A 20,327-nucleotide genomic window follows, 5' to 3' on the forward strand; every position below is an offset into this window, starting at 1 on the left:
ACAGAGAGAAAAAAGAAGTGATTGGGTGAATGAGGCAAGTTGTAGAGAGTAGAAAGGTTTTATATAAGAACCAGTTCATTTTTATATTTCAGATTTACTTTCAGTTTTCTACTTTTTACATGTAAGATTGATGTACATGTATCACACCTAACTCGGTGACAGCAAATTTGAACAACTGTAATCATTTTTTTCCGGCATCTGAAATATTAGTTTAGTTTGGGGTTGTTGTTTTTTTTGTTTCCTTTTGGCTCCTGATATTAGTCAACTACTATTTGTCAATGTTGAATAATGATAAATGAATTATCTACAGTTGCCTCAAAGCGGTGTATAATGCAATTTCACCAGCTGAGACCGCATCCTTTTTTTAGGTTTGATAGCATTTTTAGTAGATAATGGCAGATGGCTTGAGCATGAATTTAAGCTGCAGTTTGGGGAAGGTCACAGAGGGGACAGCCAGCGACTCCTAAGCTGTGCAGATCCCTGAGTGCTAATGAGAAGTAAACGAATTGGAAAAAGGAGGGAGTGCGGGGCTCAAAAGCAAGAACATACAGCTTGTAGTGCTGAGTGAAAACAAATATGTTCAAATTATACATTTTCACAATTTATTATCAAATGGTCAGAATTTCAAAGTAGTTTTACATGACGCCATGGACCTCCATCTCTCTGGCTCAAAGACAAAGGCCAAGAGCAAGAAAAAAACAAGAGGATGCAATGACAGAAGAAGCTGTGTCAACACACAGCTTCGATGGAAATGATGATGCAGCTTCAATAAGTGGTGCAAAAGTTAACATGAACGGTGCTCTGAGCTGAAACTGCTTTGCAGCTCCCAAAAAAGTTGATTCTGAAAACGTTACATCCAGATGAAGAGAATCAAAGTTTTCGTTACATGGATGATTGAGCAGCGTTTGATTAAATGAACAATAACTGCTCTTATTTGAATAGAGGAAAAAAATGAGTACAACATAATATCTGAACAGAGATATATCGGACCATGAAAGAACTTTCTGCAGCCATTAACAAACACCAGAATAAACACCCCGAGGCTGCTTTTATTGTTGCTGGCGACTTCAACCACACCAACTTAAAGACAGTCCTCCCCAGATTCCACCAACATGTCTCCTGCCACACCAGAGGAGACAAGACTTTAGACCATGTGTATTCCAACCTGGCTGGAGCAGTTTCTGGTCACCACCCAGAAACGGATCACCATGTACCCCAACCAGAAGCCTTGGATGAACCGGGATGTTCGTCTCCTCCTGAAGGCCCGCAACACTGCCTTTAGGTCAGGAGATGCACACGCCTACAGCACAGCCAGGGCTAATCTAAAGAAGGGCATCAAAAAAGCCAAACACCATTATAAAAAGAAGGTAGAAGAACACTTCTCCAATTCCAACCCCCGACGCATGTGGCAAGGACTCCAGACCATTACAGACTACAGGACCACCAAACCCTCCCCCGCATCCTCTGATGTCTCCTTCCTCAATGAGCTCAACAACTTTTATGCTCGTTTTGAGCGAGGGAACCCCACAACCACAACCAAAGCAGACATGACGCCAGACCACCAACCTCTGACTCTCTCCCCCACCGATGTAGGAGCGGTGCTGAGCAGGATCAATGTCCACAAGGCTGCAGGTCCCGATGGCATCCCCGGGCGTGTTCTCAGAGCGTGTTCTGGGGAGCTTGCAGGAGTGCTCACAGACATATTCAATCTGTCCTTGGCCCACGCTGTGGTACCGGCCTGCTTCAAATCCACCTCCATCGTCCCGATACCCAAAAACTCCAACCCATCTTGCCTCAATGACTACCGCCCAGTAGCACTCACCCCCATCATCACTAAGTGCTTAGAGCAGCTGGTCCTAGCACACTTCAAATCCTGTCTCCCCCCCACCCTGGACCCCCACCAATTCGCATACCGCCAGAACAGGAGCACAGAGGATGCAGTCTCCATCGCACTGCACTCTGTCCTCTCACACCTGGACAACAACAACACCTACGCCAGAATGCTGTTTATAGACTTCAGTTCAGCATTCAATACAATCCACCCCTCACAACTCATCAAGAAACTGACAGACCTGGGCATCAGTTCCCTCATCTGCAAATGGTTACTGGACTTCCTGACCAACCGCCCCCAACATGTCCGGCTGGATAACCACTGCTCATCTACCATCACAATGAACACCGGTGTACCACAAGGCTGTGTGATGAGCCCTTTCCTCTACTCCCTCTTCACCCACGACTGCAGACCTGCTGATGGTTCCAACACCATCATTAAGTTTGCAGATGACACCACGGTGATTGGCCTCATCAGTGACAACGATGAGGCCGCCTACAGGGAGGAAGTGGATCGTCTGGCTGAGTGGTGCGACAGAAACAACCTGCTGCTTAACACCGAGAAGACCAAGGAGCTCATCGTGGACTACAGGAGGAATGCTGACCCACATCCACCCATCCACATTAAGGGGACGGCTGTGGAGCGTGTGAGCAGCTTCAAGTTCCTGGGAGTCCACATCTCCGAGGATCTCACCTGGACGACCAACTGCTCCAAGCTGGTCAAGAAGGCTCATCAGCACCTCTTCTTCTTGAGGACTCTGAGGAAGAACCACCTGTCCTCAGACATCCTGGTGAACTTCTATCGCTGCACCATCGAGAGCATCCTGACCAACTGTATAACAGTCTGGTACGGGAACTGCTCTGCCTCGGACCGGAAGGCGTTGCAGAGGGTCGTGAAAACTGCCCAGCGCATCGCCGGAGCACCACTTCCTGCCATAAAAGACATCTACAGGAAGCGGTGTCTGAAAAGGGCTGGGAAAATCATCAAAGACCCCAGTCACCCATCACATGGACTCTTCACCCTCCTGCCCTCTGGGAGGCGCTACAGGAGCCTCCGGACTAAGACCACCAGGTACCGGAACAGCTTCTTCCCCACAGCTGTCAGACTCCTGAACTCTGCCTCCTGACATCTGACCCACGTTAACATATGGACTGAACATACACACACCCACAATGGACAACTGTACCCTCAAACACACAATAATAACATGGACTGAACCACCACTCACAACCACTAGCACTTTATATAGCCTCTGTAGAAACTATCTACACCCTCACTTATCTTAACTGCACTAGCTCTGTGTAAATAATCATTCTGTACATTCGATAATCTTTAACCCTACAACTGTTTACAACTTGCATAGTTCCCATTTCTGTATAGCTGTATATCTCAGATTTCTGTAAAGTTATTTATTTCATATTCTGTATAGTTTTTCATATTTATATCCTGTTCATAGCCTGTACATAGCTTGTACTCACTACAGCCTGTACATACTTATAGTTATAGAATATTCACAACATACTTCATACCGTGTACATTATAACATACCATAATAGACCCATTTCTGTAATATACTTACATATCTATACTATTGCTAATATATATTGTAATATATCTATATCACTAAAGCACTTCTGGATGGATGCAAACTGCATTTCGTTGCCCTGTACCTGTGCATGTGCAATGACAATAAAGTTGAATTCTATTCTATTCTATTCTATTCTATATAACATGTGCTAAATTAACATTCACTGAGCCAGCCACTTGTTTGCATGAGATCTGAGACACTGGAAGCAGCAAAACAGCTTGTAACATGTTGTTATGTTTGATTCAGGTGGACTAAAGAGTCTAATATGGGTAAACTATTAATGATATCAATAAATGAAAGACTGCAGTCCACTTTAGCTAACTAAAGATCCAGAGGAGGCAGAGCATTAACAAGAACACTGTCAGTGTCTGTGTGTCATGGTTCTGGGTCTTTGTCCCAGTGTTTTGTGTTGGTGGACTTTTGAATGTTGCTTCATCATTATTGTTGTGTTCTTATACTGACTGAAGTTTCCTAGTTTACTTTTCCTGCATTCGTGAATTTTCTGATTATTGTTTTTTCTGTGTCTCCTGTGGATGTCAGTCTTGTTGTCACGTAATGTCTGTCATAGAGTTCGTCTCTGTGTTCTGTCCTCGGCGTCCCCTTAGTGTCCCCAGCCCGTCTTGTGTCTCCCTCTCTTTGTGTCTTAGTGCTGTCTCTGGGTTTTGTCTCCTTTACCTGTTTCCAGTGTCCCTCTCTTTGTGTGTTGTCCTTGTCTCCTCAGTCCGTCGTGTGTTCCCATGTTTGTTTATTTCCATCCTAGTGTCAAGCTCATGTGTCCTTATCTCAGTCTCTGTGTTCGTGCTACTTCTTGTCTTATTTTGATAATCCTAGTCTGTGTTCCCATGTTTGTCCACTCCCGGATCACCCCTCAGTGTATATACTGTATCTGTTTTCCTCTGTCCTTTGTCAGAGTGTCTGTTCACCTACCCCCTGTGTCTCCATATTCCCAGTGTTCAAGGTTTCCGAGTGTTTTCCCAGTTTAGGTTTTCATGGTTGGTTCTGTTTGCTACTCAGCCAGAATAAACAGCTCGCTCTTTTTAAAAGTAGGCTCCAGAATGGATGATGGCATGTTCGCATGTCTTTATGCAACACTGAGTGTGCTGAACTAAAGGTAGGCCTAGTTTCATTTTCATGGTCATTATTATCAAGACAATGATTACGCCTTATTCTGATTATTTCTCCCTTTTGGAGGTGTAACGTTTACATGAGGGGTGTAGGAACATTTCCCCCTAAATATGTTTAGATACATTTTTGTTGAAGTCACAGTTTTTGTCGTATTGATGATGCAGCTAGAATAAGTGCTTTTAAATAAAAGAATAACCATTCAAAGTGCTCAGTGGTGAAACTGTAACTCTTTCAGAGTTTGACAGCTGGACAAGTGATGCCGTATTTAAAGAAACATGAGATGAGTGCAGCATATTATCTGAACAGAGACCATTCAATGAGCAAGAATAAACACTGAAAGAGAAACACTTCACTGTTGATTATCATATGAAGTCTAATGAAAGCTGTTAATCTGTTAATATCCTGTTAATCTGCAAATACAGAACATGCGACTTTAAAGCATCCAGCAAAGTGATAACTGTCCTCTGCCCACTAAGTAGTGACTCTACAAAAGATTATTTTCAATATCATCTTTATATTATATTTAGTTATTCTCCAGCGCAACAATGTAAGGAGCTCTGTGATTGGTTAGGAAAGGACAGACTGGCCACCTGGATTTTTCTTCACTGCACATTGATCCATAGCTTTGCTCTGTAAAGGCTAACAAAGTGCTTTTGCTTTACAAAGACATTCAGCGTCGGTATTCACTCTTTTAAAATGCCACTGAACACCGGAGTGAAATGGAGCCCTGATCCTCAGAGTTTTATTGTTGCTAACATTTCTTATAGATAGCACAGATAGTGCCCCACTGCAGTAATCACTCATGTCTAGATATTCCTGTCAAAAAGGAGTTTTTCCTCCCCACTGTAACATGGAAAACATAGCAAACGGATAAACCAGCTGAAGCTTCAGACAGCCGTCAGACAGTGAAACACTGCCATCTGCTGGACTCCAATAACAAAGACGCTGCTTTGACGGGTGAGGGAGTTTCAACAAGTCTGCAACGACTCAAGCATCAAACTACAGAACTATTATAGCGGACATGGTGCTCTAATGACTGCTTCATTAACGCAGGTCAGAAAGGATCAAACATATCAATAAATTATAAAACACAAAACGTCTCTTATTGCCCAGGGCTCAGGAAGTGAGTGTGTTCCTTATAGCCTATTAAACCTTAGCAGGTTATTTTGATGTGTTACAGATGAAACAGCTATCCAGTAACATTCAGCTACAAACATGCTTTTTTATAATTACTTTTTTACAGCTTCGCACTTTTACACAAGTTTTATCATCAGTGTCACAATGGCTGCTGCTAAAATTGAGTACAAGATATTTGTTGGCCTGATTAAAGGTCTTGATGCGTGCTCAATCATCCAGGGAAGTAAATCTCCAAAAGTTGATCCTGTTCTTCTGGACGTAGCGTTTTCAGTCAGAGAAACCAGCCGACTGAAGGAACAATGGGCTGGGAGGTCAGTTCCTTAATCATGATTATGCAAATTCTCATGACCATTGATCAACAACCACTGATCAATGGTCTTGAGTACCATTCACAGAGAGTTGGAGAACGGCTGCAATCACAGCATTGTAAGATGGTGACAGATGTACCCTTAGGCCCCCTCCTTGATTCAGAGAGGGTCTTTCCCTTTTCACGTAAATGGCCTCCTTGACTCCGCCCTCAAACCAGCGTTCATTGCAGTTATTGTTGACAATCACATTGTATCGTGTAACCATCCAGCTCACATATTCAATGTAAATGATTTGTTGAACTCAAGACATGATGAATGTTCCTGCATTAAAACACATCCAGCCTAGTGTTCTCACTCTCCCTAAATGGATCTGTTACATTAGTGATATGTGGGAGTTGTGTTTCAGTCTTTTCCACATGAGGACATTTACATTTAGTTTTTGCTTTACTGATGAGTGGCTGGTTAACCTGCAGTGGTTGAAGTATGTGTCGGTCGTCTGGAAGAGTAGGTGTAGAAGACGTCTTTAATGAATGTAATGCTCTGAAGGTGTCAGTGATTACTGTGAATTCATTATAAAAGTGGATTTCAGTGAATAAAGACAGGCCCTCATGGTGAAGCTCAGGTGTCCATAAAGTGTAACAGGAGAGCTGTGTCATACTTTCAGAGATTTTACATGAGCCAGTCTTTCAAAAAATACATAAATAAATAATTCATTCATTCATCCACAGGAAACACAATGCTCATATCTGAAAGTAAACTCTGATATATATCCCCGACTAGAGTTAGTACTAAATAAAGGATCGCCCCAAAATGACTAAATATATAAAGACACTCTCCAGAAGAAGTTAAAGGGATTTTATTTATTGTACAAGCAATATCTTCATAAGAATTACAAATTCTGCAGACATATTACCTTCTTACTGAACCTGAATAACTCACACACAGACGTGTCTGCTGCTTATCTTTGTTCAAACATGATGTTTTATCTTCTCTTCAAAACACATTACTCATCTTTCTGGCATCGTGTTACATGAAAACACCTGCATTCTACCTGTGTCATTGTACCACAAAGACAATGATTGCAACACTGTGCTTGCAAAATAGAAGAAATAAGACGACCAGCAAATACATAAAAGATGGTAAAAGTGATTCCATCTTTGTGTCTCCTCCCATTGTTTCCCCAGTCTGTCTAGTTCCCATATTCCCAGGACACCGCTGGACAACAAGTGGGTATTCCAAGACTGAGAGACGGCCAGAGTTGGCAAAAGATCAGACATTCTCCACTTAAGTAGAAGTAAAAATACTATTGTTCCAGTGAAAGTTAAAGTACTGATTCAACTTCATTACTCAGCTAAAGCAAAAAAGTACAGGCTCGAAGCGCTTACAGAGAAAAGCATACAACAGAATGCTGATCGCGGCAGTAACACACACTTGGAGGAGAGGCTCCAGCCGTCCATTCCAGCCCTATCCCTAACATTAACTCTAACCATAACTTTAACCTTAACCCTATCAGGTCTTGTTTTACAAAGCGATTCATGATTAGAACAAAAAACACATTTACACATACCGATGATTTGTCACATAGCATCGTTACCTGTTGGGATGAGAACGTGTTGTTTCCAGAGCACCACAAATTGGGGTGTCTGTAGCTCAGGTAGAGCAGGAAACCTACTAATCAGAAAGTTGCTGGTTCAATGCCCCTCTGCTCCAGCCTGCATGCCAAATATCCTTGGGCAAGACGCTAACCCCAAGTTGCTCTCCGATGCATCCATCGGGAGGATGAATGCGTATTAATGTTAGATAGAAAGCACTTACAGAGAAAAAGCATAGAAAAAAGTGAGTGCATGAATCAGGCAAGTTGTAGAGAGTAGAAAGGTTTTATACAAGAACCAGTTCATTTACCGTTATATTTTAGTTTTATTTTCAGTTCTGTACTTTTTACATGTAATATTGATTCATTAGATTGACTACATGTATTAGACCTAACTTGCTGACAGCAAATTTAAACAACCGTAATAATTTATTTTCAGCGTCTGAAATATTTATTTAGTTTGTTTTTTGTTTTCTTTTTGGCTCCTGATATTAGTCAACTACTATTTGTCAATGTTGAACTAATAATGAATCTAAGAACAGCTATTTGTCACGGTTGGCCAGCGTCAACCGTGGGGATGTGAGGAAGGAGGAGCCAGGCACGGAGCTCTGAATGCAAGCAGTGCGTTTATTTACAGTGAATGGAAAATAACAATAAATCCACAGTGCGTTCCTGACTCCCGTGAAATGTCCTCTTCCCACTGCTAGTGTTCCTTGTCTCCGCTCCTCAGTGTCTGAGCACCCCGTGCTCGCTGCCCTCTCGTCTCCACGCTTCTCCTGGGGAGATAACAAACAGGCAGCGGTAAGACACATACAATGCGGCAGACTATCCGTACTGACTGGCCGAGAGACTAACGTGAAGTCACGCAATGATCCAGCGTCAGAGAGAGCGCCACCGCATTCTTAAGTAGCTCCTCCGACAAGGCTTGATCAGCTGTGTGATGGTCTTCAGGTGTGGCCAACCACCTGGCAGGGCCACACCCACCAGGCCTGAAGGTGCCTGTAAACAGGTGCTCTCAGAAACTCCGGCATCCACACACACACACACACACACACACACACACACACACACACACACACACACACACACAGATATACCTGCAAGCAGGGAGAAGGAGGGACAGCACACCAAAAACACACATGTCCATAACTGCTGGGTCGTTTAGACTCCTGAGCTGTGCACGAGGGGTCGACCACCCACTGGAAGGCCGGGCACTTGTTTTCAACCGTAATATACCTGATGTGCTCAGGTAACCTGTAGCGCCATGAAACCTCTGTCACACCAGGGTGCATAAAAAATGATGCTTTAAGAGACTGATGGGATCGGGCAGCAGGGAAAACATCCACAAAATGCTACCTTCAGTTTGACTCCCTAAGACTACCTAAACTAAGTAGAGTCATTACATGCTTGTTAAAAGCAAACTCTCATATAGTTTTTAATGTGCTTCTTTCATTACAATGACTAGATAAAGAATGTGGCACTGTCTCTATTTAACACTGGCTACCCCAAAATGTTTCCAAACCTACAACCGTAACTTTCACTGAGAGATTTTTAGATACGGTTATTGAAGCTGTGGGGTTAATTTTTTAAGTAACACGAGACGAGAGGCAGCAGCATACACACAGAGCATCAGTGATAGAAAGCTAGGCTAACATAGGGTAGCTACCTGTTCAAGGAGAAACATGTATAGGCCCATCTCAAGTGCCAGTGAACATCTAAATGATTCAGGGGAGACTTTGGAGAAAGTGCTGTGGGGAGATGAAACGAAATTCCAATTATGTGGCTTTAACTGACCTTTTGAAATAGGAGTGTGATGCAAAAAATAGCATCCCTGCAGTCAAGCAGAGAGATGGAAACATTATGATGTGGGCTACAGGACGACTTAGTCGGGGTTCCAAGCAGTCAGGAAATGTGACATCGTCAGACTGCAGGCCACGGATTGGATTGTCAGTCGCGGCACTCAATGAGTCATGAGACGGTGTCTTTCACTAAAATCAAAACTGCAGTTTTTTAAAAACCCTGCAACAAGGCAAATAGCTGCACAACACCGTGGTTTCCAAGTGTGACAAAAAGCCACAGATACATCATCGCTGCGACGTCTTCCTTTGTTGTGGCATTCGTGTTGCTCATAAATGACAACATGGACATCGGGCCGCTTTGCTGTAATGACCCCACGCACATTAGGTGGTACTTGATTGTAATGGAAAATGAGTCACAGCAAGCTGATCTGAGTATGTACTAGTGGAGAAGTGCTATAAGATCATGGAGTGGTCTAGTCAGTCTCCAGACATCAGTACTGTAGAAAATCTGTGGAGGGAGCTGAAGTTTCAACTTTCCAAGTGGCAGTCAAGAAACTTACAGGATTTAGAGAGTTTCTGTAAGGAGCAGAGGGTTAATGTTTGTGTGTCCTCACTGTAAAGACTGCAGGTTACTGGAGCGTGTCGTGTCATGTTTCCTGTTGCTCTGAGGTGCATCCAACAAATACACAAATCATTTACCACTAATAATAACACCTCCCCCACTTAAGTGTGTTCAACAGGAAGCTAAAAGTTGTTAGCTGTTAAAGTGTTCAAAAAACAGCAGGAGCTCGGTGTGAGGCCACAGTGGGCCAAAAAACACAAGATGACCTCCAGCAAGGACAAAATGTATCTGGACGTCTCTGTGAGCATCTGTCTCACTGTGTAAGTGTAGCACAGTGTCTGTGTGTGCATGGCTGGGCAAGAGAAACAGTACAACTGAAAGCCAGCACTCAGACGAGGACCCGGTGCATCGTCTGTCTCATCTCAGCCAGTTTACTTACAAACTCTTTAAGTTTGAATTTTAAAGCCAACAATGTGCACAGGGCAGTGATATTTAAAATGAAGGTAAACTATTCCAATCTCTGCAGCCCCAATTGTGTATCACACACACACTAAGTTCTCCTCCTGCCTTCAGCCCAACCGTTGAGCGCGATGACAAATAGAGCCGCAGAATTTTGCTGCTGTGTAATTAAATTGAGACGTGGGGTCAAAATTCCCACCTAGATTGAGTGAGATGAAATAGAAATCGGCTCTCCTCTAACTGACTTTATAGAAATAATTACATCAGCTGCATTTATAACTGTTATTAAATAACAGCAGCACACGAGAACTAAAGTGTAATCCCAGCACATTTCGCTTCGCTTGCACTGATTCTTTAGAGATGACGACCGTGGTGGGTAATTAAGGGCAAACAATATACAAGTGGCGTGAAAAATGGAGGCTGCATTACCTTTCCAAAGCTTCCTTTCCCGATGGCCCGTAGTATCTGGAAGTGGTCAAAGTTTACTGTGGAGAAAATGAGAAGCAGTTAGTGAGAACGTGTCAGTTTGAGCTGAGCTATAAAACAGGGAACATGACATGTACAGCACTGTGCAAAAGTCTTGAGCCATCCCTCATTTGCTTCCAGGGATCCGGACTTCCCTGTAATCTTTAAAGTGGTATTAAGGAATAGCTCTCCAGGCTTTTTAAAGTGTTTCTGATTTTTAATCCAGGGCTTGTATTTGACCACTTTTTGTCTGTTAAGACCCTTCACACTAATCTCTGAAACATTCAAACATAAACAGACACCTAAGTCACGGAAAGGACCAGAAAACTTAACAAAGAACCAATTTTAAATTGCATCTGTACACATTTACTTGCAGCCTATTGCAAAAAAACAAAAGCCCACATCATTTGTTCTCACTTCTTTAGTTGAAGAATGCAGTTAATAACACCGTTAACACAGACTGACCTGGCAAAACACGAAAAAATAAGGGGGTGGTTCAAGACTTTTGCTCGGTACTGTATGACAAATGCAAATGTGCACTTCACAATGTATCGCTGCACTTCGGCAGTACTGTGAAGATTAAATGTTTTTTCCTTCCCGATGCATGTGAAAGGTTAAGACTTACATCTCCAAATGTACTGGAACTGATTTGAACCAGAGGACTCAGCCACACTGTTACTATGTACTGCATAAACACGTTTACCGATGAAGGTAAATCAGACGCTGTCCTGACTGTGTGGCTAAATTTTGTGCTGAAAGCATCAAATCAATTGAATATGATTAACTTGCTATGAGAGGTTTTTACTCCAAGTGTGACTTTTTCTGGCTTCATACACCTTTCAGGGTCAAATTCAAGCACTTTGTAAGCACGTTTAATGTCCATTTTCAACATTTTCCAGCACATTACCATAAAAAGGATGCATATTTCACTTCGCATCACCTGAGTAAGACCACGTGAAAGGCCAAATTAATAAGTCTTCTCATCAGATATTGATGCTTCTTTCTTATGTGACACAAAAAACAGGAGGAGACAGATCTTTGCTTGTGTTGTTTTTTAAGTTCATTCATTCAAAACTAACTGTAAGACGCTTAACTACATTGCAGTCTGTGTTATTGTTGTAGACCTAATTATCACCTTTAAAGTGTTTGTGCTAATAACATCATGTAGAGTAAGACAGGCATAGAGAACAGCACTGACTGGGAGAGGCTTTGAACACATGACATACTCAGATCAATTCAACACTTTAGACTTTAAAAATGCACAAGCGTCTTTCAAAAACCCATTTATTTAATCTATCATCATTGATATTATTATGTACAGTTAGAATGTACTGTTCATCTCCCTTAAATAAACAGGCAGCCTTAAAGTGTGAAATAGTCACTTGTCTACTGTCTCAGTGGCTGATAGTGCCCCACAGGCCTCAATGTCAGCTTGAAGCCATTATGTTTCAATTGTTTAATGATAAACAGATTTTGAATGAAAGCGAGGAAACTTCGCTAGCACAAAAAAGTGCCTATTCTTTCTTCCCATATGGTTCAGTCATATTACCGTCATTTCCCCCTAAGCTGTTCCCAAAGACACCAGGTTAATACTTGAAAAGGCTGCAGCAATACACAAAAATATCATCAATATTCTGTTTACTTGGTGACAACGTCGCTTTTAGCCTTCAATCAGAAAGCCTGACGTTGGCTAGTTAAGCATCGGGCTAACGTTTAACGCTTTCACTTGAGGGAAGTAACTCGTATTACTGCTACTGCTGTGTAATCTTGGTTCAATTCACAGCATATTCTACAAGTTACCCTGCAATAACTAACTGTTAGAATAGCGCCACCGTATTGTATCGCACTGAGTGCACTTCAATCCTTTATCCCGCGAGTTTGCTAGCTAGCAAAATAATAATACCAATTTTAAACAAATAACATGTGTAACGTACACACTCGAGAAAATTATTTACTAGTACTTACGCAACTCCCCCGTTGTGAAAACGTACAAATCCTTCTTGTATTTTTCGTTTTCCAGCAAACACTCATTAAAACGGCCTCCAGGCACATTAGCGCACTCACCCCCGACTGATCAGGGAGGGGGGTCACACATTGAAACAGACTAACGTGCAGAGGTACAGCCCAGGCAGAGAAATGTTGCTTTTAGACTTTGCGACTCGTTTTATTTCTCTATCTGATAAGAAAACTATTCAATCAGATAGTTCTTTGTGGTGAATGAAATACGGTTACAGTTTCAAGAAGTTTTAAGCACCAAATCCGAAATCCAAGCACTGCAATATTAAAATCCAATTCAATTTCTTGTTTGCTCCGAAATCTACGACATGACTATATACAGAAAAGCTTGACGTGGTATGCAAAAAAAACCCCGAAGACAATACAAATACAAATACATGAACAAAAAATGTTTTAACTGTCAGTTATGTCATTTTAAAATTTTCCAAAACTAACATTTTCTTTGATTGACTGATATTAAATTGATTAGGGTCAAGTTTACTGTGAACAATATTACACAAGCAAGCACGTGTGCGCATGCGCACATATTAGAATCCCTTCGATCGCTTCTCATATGTGCGCATGCGCACATATTAGAATCGCTTCGATCGCTTGTGACGTGATAACTTTGCTTTGATCCTTTCTGACGTCATAACTTTGCTTTGATCCGAAAACCTATAAATAGGAGCGCTCACCTGTTACTTTATGCTTAACGGACGTTGACCTGCAGCAACTAAAACCCTTTTGAGAAGATTTGAGAGCAATTTACGAGAGAAACCAAAACAAGTTCAGTTTTGTTTCTCACCAATTCACAGCGCAAACTTTACACCATGTCAGCCAACCCATCCTTCGGCTCAGATGAGCTTGGAATATCTAAAGGGACCATTTTGGGAGATCACCACATGGTGGAGGCTTTTCTTGGAGAAGGAAGCTTTGGTGTTGTAACCAGATGTCGCGATACAAAAAACAACAAAACTGTTGCTGTTAAAGTCAACAAGAGCGACCCTGAAATTCTGCTCCAGGCAAAACTGGAAATTTTCATCCTGGAGCAGCTACGACGCTTGGATCCAGACAGGTGCAACATCGTCGAATGGAACGGCTATTTCCTCGATGGAGAGCGCATTTGCCTGAATTTTGAACTCCTCGACCAAAGCCTGTCAGACTACATAGGGGACCGGAATAACCGAGGTCTCCCAATGAGAGAAATCAGGCCAATTTTGAATCAGCTCGCAAATGCTCTATTCCACCTGGGTTCTGTGGGAATAGTGCATGCTGACCTCAAACCTGTCAACATCATGGTTGTGAACCGCAGTGAGTCTCAAGTCAGAGTCAAACTCATAGACTTTGGCATCGCATGTAACACCTCTGCAGTGATTCCTGGTGACTGTGTGGGGACAATTGGTTATTGTGCACCTGAGATTATGCTTGGCACTCCATATGATGAAGCAATTGACATGTGGTCTCTAGGGCTGGTAGCTGTGGAGCTTGCTACAGGGGTGCCTCTCTATCCTGGGGAAGACGATTATGACGTTTTGAAATTCATAATTGAAACCCAGGGTCAGCTACCAGATCATCTCCTAGAGTCTGGCTTGTACACTGACAGCTATTTCATCGAGGATAACCACAAGGAACAGCGCTGGACATTTAAGACCCCAGAACAATTTCAATACGAGACAGATTATCGATCCAAGGAAACTCGATCGATAAAACTTAAGTGTCTCGATGACCTCGAACAACTGCTGAAAGTTAGGCGAGGATCGGAAAATGGCCAAACATTATTTGTAAGGCTAATCAAAGAAATGTTGGCCTTGGATGCAAATCAGCGCATAACACCCTCGGAGGTTCTGAAGCATCCCTTTTTCAACCCTGGCCTCTCAAGGAGAACCCCCTGCACTGACATGAATAGTACAGGGGGAGAACTCCTTGTGCTCTCTCAGCAGCCTTCAAGCTGGAAAAGTCATGGATTGCAAAAATTCAGCTGCAGTTTCCAAAACTCAGTTGAATTTCCTCAAAAAGGAGACATCAACACCTCAGCCAACCCATCTGCCTCTGAAGATGATCTTCAAATAACGGAAGGGACCATTTTAGGAGATCACCACGTGGTAGAGGCTTTCCTTGGAGAAGGAGGCTTTGGTTTGGTAACCAGATGTCGCGATACAAAAAACAACAAAACGGTTGCTATTAAAGTCAACAAGAGCGACCCTGAAATTCTGCTCCAGGCAAAACTGGAAATTTTCATCCTGGAGCAGCTACGACGCTTGGATCCAGACAGGTGCAACATTGTGGAATGGAACGACTATTTCCTCGATGGACAGCGCATTTGCTTGAATTTCGAATTGCTCGACCAAAGCCTGTGGGACTACATTGGGGACCGGAATAACCGAGGTCTCCCAATGAGAGAACTCAGGCCAATTTTGCATCAGCTCGCAAATGCTCTGTTCCACCTGGGTTCTGTGGGAATAGTGCATGCTGACCTCAAACCTGGAAACATCATGGTTGTGAACCGCAGTGAGTCTCCCGTCAAAGTCAAACTCATAGACTTTGGCCTCGCATGTCCTGCTTCTGCAGTGATTCCTGGTGACTGTGTGGGGACAACTGGTTATTGTGCACCTGAGGTTATGCTTGGCATTCCATACGACGAAGCAATCGACATGTGGTCTCTGGGGCTGGTAGCTGTGGAGCTTGCTACAGGGGTGCCTCTCTATCCTGGGGAAGACGATTATGATGTTTTAAAATTCATAATTGAAACCCAGGGTCAGCTACCAGATCATCTCCTAGAGTCTGGCCTGTACACTGACTGCTACTTCATCGAGGATAACTACAACAAACAGCGCTGGACATTTAAGACCCAAGAACAATTTCAATACGAGACACATTATCGATCCAAGGAAACTCGATATATAAAACTTAAGTGTCTCGATGACCTCGAAAAACTGCTGAAAGTTAGGCGAGGACCGGAAAATGGCCAAACATTATTTGTAAGGCTAATCAAAGAAATGTTGGCCTTGGATGCAAATCAGCGCATAACACCCTCGGAGGTTCTGAAGCATCCCTTTTTCGACCCTGGCCTCTCAAGGAGAACCCCCTGCACTGACATGAATAGTACAGGGGGACAAAACCTTGTGTTCTCTCAGCAGCAATCATCGTTTGGGTGGCCAGAATTCTAGGGGAGCTAGAAATTCTTGTGGAAAAAAAGCCCAAAACAATAACATCAACAAAAAAAAGCAATGAATGTGGTCTTAAACTTGGGCACAATTTGGCTTGAAATCCATCAACTAATCTCTCAATATTCAAAGCTGAGCAGCAGACAACTTACCATTACATCAGTCCTTCAATCAGACCTACAACAAACGTCTTCAGTCTCTCACCCCAACCGGTCGCAGCAGATGGCCGCCCCGACCTGAGCCTGGTTCTGCCGGAGGTTTCTTCCTGTAAAAAGGGAGTTTTTCCTTCCCACTGTCGCCAAAGTGCTTGCTCATAGGGGGTCATATGATTGTTGGGTTCTCTGTATGTATTATTGTATGGTCTACCTTACAATAATACATACAGCCTTGAAGTGACTGGTGATGTGATTTGCTGCTGAATGAATTCGGAACTAATTGGAAATCTGGATATTAATTAAATAAACCTGCTTTGAGCATCAATTAATTGTTGTTTGAAATTCTTTATAAATATATAAATATAGTGCCACTCTTCTACTGTTTAAATTGCAACTGTTTAAAACTGACTAATTTATTCATACACTTGAGCATAAACACATGCACAGTAAATGGCCTGTATTTGTACAGCGCTTTACTTAGTGCCCAAGGACCCCAAAGAGCTTTACACTACATTCAGTCATTCACACATTCACACACTGGTGATGGCAGCTACATTGTAGCCACAGCTGCCCTGGGGCGCACTGACAGAGGCGAGGCTGCCGGACACTGGCGCCACCGGGCCCTCTGACCACCACCAGTAGGCAACGGGTGAAGTGTCTTGCCCCGGGACACAACGACCGAGACTGTCGGAGGCGGGGCTCAATCTGGCAACCTTCCAATTACAGGATGAACTGCGAACTCTTGAGCCACGATTGACCTATATACACATATACTTTACAGTACTAGTCAGTGCTTACATACTAGTTCTTTTCCCTACTTTTTCATGCTTACTGGTACAAATGCCTGTTACTAGAGTTAAATGCTATCGATGTATTCTCACAGTTATGGAACTGTACAAATGCATACAAAATAACGCTCACGTAAACATAACTGTGCACTAGTTTGCCCTTATTGCTGCAGTTTGTTTCAAGTTGTTCTCTCTCTCTCTCTCTCACTCACACACACACACACACACACACACACATACACACACACACACACACACACACACACACACACACACACACACTCACTATGTAACGTTTCAGCAAGAAAATACCGCCCCTCCCCCCCACAGTGACACCACCACCACTAGTCTGCACAGCTGACATAAGGCAGCATGGATCCATCCTTTCATGCTATTTATGCCAAATTCTGACCCGACCATCTGCATGTCAGAGCAGAAATCAAGACTCATCAGACCAGGCAACATTTATCCAATCTTCTCATGTCAAATTTTGAGAACTGTAGCTTCAATTTCCTGTTCTTAGCTGACCAAAACGCTCTTCTGCATTCTTTGGTTGCAACAAATGGTTGTATGAGCTACGGTTGCCTTCCTATCAGACATTTTTCTCTGACCGTTGACATCAATAAGGCAGTTTTTCCAAGAGAACTGCCTTTCACTGGATATTTTCTCTTTTTTGTCACCGAAAAGGGTGTCTGTGTTACTTCTTGTCTTATATATATTGTCTCTGTTTTCCTCTGTCCTTTGTCAGAGTGTCTGTTCACCTACCCCCTGTGTCTCCATATTCCCAGTGTTCAAGGTTTCCGAGTGTTTTCCCAGTTTAGGTTTTCATGGTTGGTTCTGTTTGCTACTCAGCCAGAATAAACAGCTCGCTCTTTTTAAAAGTAGGCTCCAGAATGGATGATGGCATGTTCGCATGTCTTTATGCAACACTGAGTGTGCTGAACTAAAGGTAGGCCTAGTTTCATTTTCATGGTCATTATTATCAAGACAATGATTACGCCTTATTCTGATTATTTCTCCCTTTTGGAGGTGTAACGTTTACATGAGGGGTGTAGGAACATTTCCCCCTAAATATTTTTAGATACATTTTTGTTGAAGTCACAGTTTTTGTCGTATTGATGATGCAGCTAGAATAAGTGCTTTTAAATAAAAGAATAACCATTCAAAGTGCTCAGTGGTGAAACTGTAACTCTTTCAGAGTTTGACAGCTGGACAAGTGATGCCGTATTTAAAGAAACATGAGATGAGTGCAGCATATTATCTGAACAGAGACCATTCAATAAGCAAGAATAAACACTGAAAGAGAAACACTTCACTGTTGATTATCATATGAAGTCTAATGAAAGCTGTTAATCTGTTAATATCCTGCTAATCTGCATACAGTAGAGTTGGATGTCTCGAGACCGGTCTTGGTCTCGAGACCGGTCTCGAGACCACTTTTACGTGGTCTTGGTCTCGTCTTGGTCTCGACGGACTTTTGTCTTGGTCTCGGTCTTGGTCTCGCTGTTTCGGTCCTGCGTTCTCAAATCGACATAGTGTTCGGGAGATTTGGAGTCAACCATCAGCGGAGCGGGGGGGGGGGGGGTGGCTTACTGGGCTTAAGCCCGGGTCATTTTTTCAGAAGCATGGGGTCTTTTGGAGTGTAATTTGTTAGTTAGATGCCTGACTGACAACTGTATAAAACAAAAACAACACACGAAGCACAGAGCGCACCGTCGTAAATTCCCCCTAATTTTGGTATGATCCGAGCTCAGGCACTGGGCGACTGAGCACAGCACCCATGTGAGCGAGGGGGGAGAAGCTGCTGCCTGCGAGTTTGCTGCAGACAGAGGAGAGCTTAAGTTTGACCAGGTACCAAAGCAAATCATTCGTACTGAACTAATAATGTAAATATGACGGTGTATCACAAAAGATTGATATCAAACTGATCACTTGGTTGCGTTACTTGCTCTTCGAGTGAATCAACAAATGGATAAATAAAAAGCCGAACAGCAATGCTGATTTTTTAGAGAGTCTTAGCTTACATTTCATATTTTCAGTTGTTACCCTCCACGGCTAAACAAACTCTCTAAATCGGTTTCAATTGTGTACTGATGTACACAACAATGGACATAAGGAGCTTCTTTCAAAGAAAAAACTCAGGTAGATGTTATTTTATATATTATGCTTTGGATGTTGTTCAGTATATCTATGCAAAACAAGAGGAATTTCAATACACAGCAGTATATTCACACTTGAAACCAGATATTTACATACACTTTATGGAGAAAACATAAAAACTTTTTTTACTGTTAAACATCAATTTAGAGTAAACTTTTGTTTTAGATAAATAAATGTTGAAATATCTTTTGAATTAGTTAAATGTCAGAATAAAAAGAGGGAGCTGTCTATTTTAATCACTTTCATCAAATGTAGGAGTACATGTACACTAAGTTTATTGTTAATTAATAAGAAACTCCAGACGATTCGATTCTGAGCTGAAGAAGCTTCTGATAGGTTAGTAGAGTCCATGTGAGTAAACTGGTGGCACAGCTGTGGATGCATATAAGGCAAAACACAGAGCCTGTTTCTGTGACATGGGAAAATCAAGAGATGTCAACCAAAACACCAGGAAAAGAATTGTGGAGCTCCATAAGTGTGGCTCAATTTTGAATACAGTTTGGTGCCATTTGCAATTAAGAAATACAGATAGTTTCTCTCTTTACTCTCAAAGTTAACAAATATGTTTTTTATATTTATCAATCTAAAAAAATAAACATTTAGTCTGATTTGATGTTACAATTAAAAAGTGTTTGTGTTTTTATCTGAAGAGTTTGTAAATATCTGGTTTCAACTGTATATTTGATGATGTTGGTGTTTGGCTTGATTGTCAGCACAAAGAGGGAGAGAGAGGGAGGGAGAGAGAGAGAGAGGGAGAGAGAGAGAGAGAGGGAGGGAGAGAGAGAGGAGCAGAGAGGGAGAGAGAGGAACAGAGAGAGAGAGAGAGAGAGGGAGAGGAGCAGAGAGGGAGAGAGAGGAGCAGAGAGGGAGAGAGAGAATGAGGACAGAACAGAGATGGAACAAGAGCAGGTGAGACACATGTTAGTCAAATGGTTGTTTGCCAAAACTCATCAGAACATGTACCTAGTACCTAGTGTTTCTTTTTAGATACCATTTGTTACTTTTCAAATTCTATATTTATTAAGTTATGCAGGCTTGTTTGCACAACAAGGCTAAATAATTATATAAACCTTTCTCAATCTAAATATTGTACTTTGGTAGAATTAAAAAATAAGTGTAGTGCAGGTCTATGATGATTTTTAGTGCTACTATCATCTAGTTCTGATTCTGGTTCTGTCTTGGTTACTGTTGTAGTCCTGT

The sequence above is a fragment of the Rhamphochromis sp. 'chilingali' genome, assembly GCF_963969265.1.
Source record: "Rhamphochromis sp. 'chilingali' genome assembly, chromosome: 3".
NCBI classification, from domain to species: Eukaryota; Metazoa; Chordata; class Actinopteri; order Cichliformes; family Cichlidae; genus Rhamphochromis; species Rhamphochromis sp. 'chilingali'.